We start from the raw sequence: 5,270 nt of genomic DNA, 5'->3' as shown, positions 1-5,270 counted from the left end.
TGATTCAAAAGTCCTTCCTCCGATTAGCAGGGACCTGCCTTTTGCCAAAACCATTAATCATCTCCCTAGCTCATGATGCATTTTTGTTTCTTCATTTCTCAGCATTTAGACTCCAGAATATCTAAAGTTGAGGGCCAGCCTCAGACAGTTCTCATCTCCTTCAAAAGCTCTCATCCTTAAGGGCTTTGGCAGCAGACTGGAGTTTAGAAAACATTGAGTAGGCACATTTCATTCCAGGCAGTTCCTCTCTAAACAGATAATTTTTTCAGACCCCACAAAGATCTCTGCCAGGAAAGGTGACAGTTTTATGGCACAGCCCTATCATCAGAAGAACACAGGCTTTTAATTATTTTTACAAAGCTGGTTTATCTTACTGCGCTTGACAGTAACTCCCTAGTGGGTTTTTTTCACTCAGTAATAATCCAAATCAACATGCAGCTGGGATTTCCCTTAAAATTTAGAGACTGGTAATTAAAGAATCTGAAATCTTATAAGCCTCTGCTATGATCATCTTGATGTTTTGTAAGCCTGGTTTGAGAGACATTTCAATCGCTCCTCTGATCCCTGCTGGTAAAAGTTTCCCGTATATCTATACGGGCATGAGCCATGTCGATTCTAAGCAACGCAGAACTCACTCCTGCAGTGAAGTACTTCTCAGCCACTCCAGGACTGGATCCTGAAATCTTTTTGAGTTTGGACACCAGAATCTGACTTAAAAACTGAGAAGGAGGAAGGAAGGAGGATATGAATAAAAATGCATGGTTTGGTGTTGCACCACTGAAGTCAATGCCAAGTTAAAATGGATAAGGTAATGCATTTCTGGCACAGCCAGCCTGGGGAATTTATTGCCAAAAATATCACTGAGGCCAAAGGTGTAGCAGGATTTTGGAAAGAACCAGATAAGCTATACTGCTTCCGGTTTAAGAGACCAGCCCACCTGAAAAAACCTGCTTGAAGGCACCTTTGCCAGGCACCATGTTACTGTGAAGTTAAGGCGTGTATGTGCTGGGGGAAAAGAATGGCTGAGTCCCTGACAGCAATTCATATACTGTTTCACAGTGTTTAAGGCCAGAGAGGACCAAGAGATCATGTAGTTTAACTCCCTGTATGTGATAGGCTATCAAGCATCACTCATAGACCCTTACATTAAATCTAAAGTCTATAGTTAAATTAAAACAGGGATGTTAAAGATACAGCCCACGGGCCATATCTGGCCTACAGAGCCCTCCCATCCAGCTCACAGGGCTACTGGGGGACCACCAGAAGTTGGGAGGCAGGGCCTCTTGTGTGAAGGCACCATTGCCAGGCATAGTACGTTACTGTGAAGACAAGGCCTGTATGTGGTTGGGGAAAGCACCAGCTCCAATTACTGACCCTGTTGGACATGGCAACCAGCAGCAAGGGGCAAGTAAAGTGCAAACACAGGCCTCGCTCACCCTAGGACTGCTGAACCCCCTCAAAGCTATTTCTGGACCCTCACTGCTGTTACTGTCCCTGTGGATCTGACCTGAGAGAAGCCCTGCAGCTGGATCCAGCTAGGGTAAATTTGATACCCTTGGATTAAAGTTTTTCAGTTTATAGGAGATTAAGCCCTGTGCTGTGGTCAGAAACAGGAGTGATCCAGGTGCCACCAGTGCCCCATGCTCCTGAAAGGGCAAGGAATTGATTATTGAGATGTATCCAGAGTTTCCCAGCAAGGAAGGCAAAACACAGGTAACAGGTTGTTTCCTTACTGGTGTAGCTAGGATTATAGCAGAGCTCTCCCCCTCCCTCTACCCTCCTTGTAAGGCCATATCAGCTTCAATTACTGTCACCTGGTTGCCAATGAGGCCCTGAGCTTGAGTTCTGTATGTGTCATTGTCTTAGGGCTACTTTGTTTAAAGAAGTGCTAAGCTTTTACAGCCGGGAAGGACCTGACCTGTGGGATTTCTTTGGCTTTTAAAAAGTTACAATTATTATTCAGGTAATGTAAAAGCGCTGTTGTAGCCCTGATGGTCTAGAAATTATGCGAGAGGCAAGGATTTGATAGGGTGATATCCTTTATTATTATTCAAGTAGAAAGCAGGGCAGAATTGCATTTTAGAATTAACTAATTCAGAGACTTGTATGGGATGGTTTGGATAGAGAGTATCATGCCTTGAGCAGCCCCACTTTTCCATGATTCTATGGCATGTCAATTTTCAGTTTCATCTTAAAATAAAAAAGGTTGATAAAGCTAATTTTGAAGAGCGGAACAAAATTCAGCTAATTTTAGATGAATAATGAAGCTGTGTCCACATTGCTCTTGGCATATTGTTTTAACAGAATGGCCTCACCTACCAGTCAACATTTACTAGGGAGGGATTTGTTGTTTTTTTTATTGAAATATTTTGGGATCCTAAAATGCATTTCCTTGCCCACCCTAGACTCTGAGAAAGGTTTAAGCTTTGGTCCTGCATTTGGTAGGCCGGGCTGACAAGTGCCCACACACCAACCCACAGCAGGAGATGGAAGTGACCAGTTGCAAACTATAGTATAGCCTTAGTTTGTGAACTACGATGAGCCCAGACCAAGTATCTGGTTGCACTGAAAAATCCCAACAGCAGAACAGTGTGGGCTGGTTTGGAAGTTCCTGATGGTTCTGCACAACTCTTCTCCAAACCTCCTCAGAGGAGGTAGAGGGGAAGAAAAACCCCATAGTGAACAAATCATATCATTGTTGGCTTGAAGATGGTATTTAAAGATCTGTTTTGAGGGAATTGACTTATAGGTATAGGTGTATGCATTAGAATGGGTCGAGATGGGCAGCGGGGGTTAACTGATTTCTAAAGAGCTTGAGTCTTACACACACAGCTTCTCATAGCCCTGAAAGCAGACCAGGCTGTCTGCCACAAGGCCAATGAATGTACATAGCCTAAGAATTGAGGGGGCATGCCATAACACAAGATCATAGCCTTCACACCAGACAGGTTGTCTAACACAACAAGGACACAGCCTGGGAAGCAAGGAAGTATGTACTGTACTGTTCCATAACATGAGATAAGTGGCACCAGCTATAAGGCCCCAGAGCAGAGCGGGAAACAGACCAAATTAGGAGAAGGCCCAGAAGGCTACATGGACGTGTGACCACAAAGAGACAACCAACCAGAGATAGCCAGGGATGAACAGCCATCAGGAGTCATCAAGAGGGAAGGAGAATACAAAAGCAGAGACTTGAGAATAACAAAGGGTCCTTTCCTGTCCCTCCTTCTCTTCCTCTTTGTCCCTCCCTGTCCTGCTCCCTGAGAGGGGTCCCCATTCCTGTCCTCCAGGAAGGGTCCTGTGAGACCACCATGGACAGAGGGCACACACTGGCAGCCCTTCTCATGCCCCCACTGGAGGAGGGCTGTGGGCCTCAGCATCCCACCTTCAGGCTGCTGACATCTGATGCAGGAGAGACAGCCTCAGAGTGAAGCCTACATCCTGACCAGATATACTTTGACTCTGATGACACCCCTAGGAATGGTAGATATAGAATTGTTTGATTGTTTGTATTGTTTCTTTTCTGTTATCACTCTGTATCAGTAAGTTTGACTATTATCGAATGGAAAGGTCGTGGTGGGTCTGAGGGTTGTGGTCTCCCAGAACAAAGGTATAAGGGCTGGGTCCTAAATCCAGTGCCAACATGTAAGGTACCTAACCAGACACCTTCTTCCAGGAGTCAGCATTCCTGAAGTGGGCAGCAAGGACTGGAAGAAGAGGCCCTTTCAGTGGGAAACTAGGCATGGCATTGAGAGCTGGATCTGACCGCTTGTGGGCAGCAAGAGATAGTTAGCCATGTTAGTCTGAAGTCAGGCAGAAGGTAAGACACCTTACAACACTGATTCTCAACCCTGAGATCCTTTCAAGGGTGCTGTGCAGTGTTGGCGCTATTTGATGTGCAAACATGATGCATGAAACAAACCCAGATATTTCCAAGAGGAATCCATTGCAGTAAAAGCATTCTGACTGGTGGTCTTTCTGAGTTCTTGGGGACAGAGAAATCCCTCAGATAGCCTATTTTGTCAGAGGTTTGTACAGTATATTGTCATTGGCAATTTTTGATTCAAAGATGTTCTCCACCATGGCTCACTGATGGGTCTTGAGGTGACTTAAGAGATAAATCCTTGAGCCACAGGTCTGTCCACAGAAGTTGCAGGTCTTTCTGCAGGGGAGAGTAGACTGCAGGCTGGGATTCCTGTTCATTTTCTTCCTTCACTGTCTCTTCTCTGATTCAAAGGCAAGAAGCTTTAACCTGAAACAGATTACCACTTGGTTGTCAGATTACCGCTGAAGTCAGTTGGCAGCTATCTCCTTCTGACTCTTGATGTTGGCATCCATTTTCTTCAGATATGCCTTCAGTGTGTCCTTGTAGAATTTCCTCTGGCTGCCTCTCCAGCCATGACTAAGTTGGGAGGAGAGCGCTTGTTTCAGCAGTCGAGAGCTGGGCATCTGCACATGATATCCAGTCCAGTGAGGTTGGTGCTTGAGGATCACTGACTCAATGCTGGTACCAGTGGCTTTGGCAGGAATGCCAGTGTCTGTGCGGTGATCTTCCCATTTGCTGCCTGAGGAAGATTTTCCAGAGGCAGCGGCGGTGATACCTCTCCAGGCTCTTGAGATGCAGGGGGTAGGTCACCCACATTTCACATTCATAGATGCTTGTATATACAGCATGAAGAAAGAGCGGAGTCTTGAACGGCGGAGACACTTTTTTGGTGCGGTGGGGGAACTTGGTACTCCCAGGTGAACCATGGTGGGTGTCTGTGTGTGAAGGGAGATGTCTTTGTGAACTGGCCTTAGGACCAAGCCATCAAAAAAAACAAAAACAAAAACCAAGAGCTTGGAGACTCCAGGCTTTATAAAGTCATAGAAAATGAGGGTTGGAAGGGACCTAAGGAGGTCATCTAGTCCAACCCCCTACTCAAGGCAGGATCATCCCCAACTAGATCATCCCAGCCAGGGCTTTGTCTAGATGGGCCTTAAACCTCCAAGGATGCAGATTCCACCACCTCTCTGGGTAACTTGTTCTAGTGCTTTATTATCCTCCTAGTGAAAGAGTTTTTCCTAATATCTAACCTAAACTTCCTGTGCTGCAACTTGAAACCATTGCTCCTTGCTCTGTCATCTGTCACCACTGAGAACGGTCTAGCTCTGTCCTTTGGAACCCCTCTTCAGGTAGTTGAAGGCTGCTATTAAATCCCCTCTGTCATCTCTTCTCTGGACTAAATAAGCCCAGTTCCCTTAGTCTCTCCTCAGAGCTAAAATAAAAC

The sequence above is a fragment of the Gavialis gangeticus genome, unplaced genomic scaffold (assembly GCF_001723915.1).
Source record: "Gavialis gangeticus isolate Ggan-Ray unplaced genomic scaffold, GavGan_comp1, whole genome shotgun sequence".
Taxonomy (NCBI): Eukaryota; Metazoa; Chordata; order Crocodylia; family Gavialidae; genus Gavialis; species Gavialis gangeticus.
The sequence above is the reverse complement of the archived record's forward strand: the minus strand, read 5'-3'. Positions refer to the sequence as shown.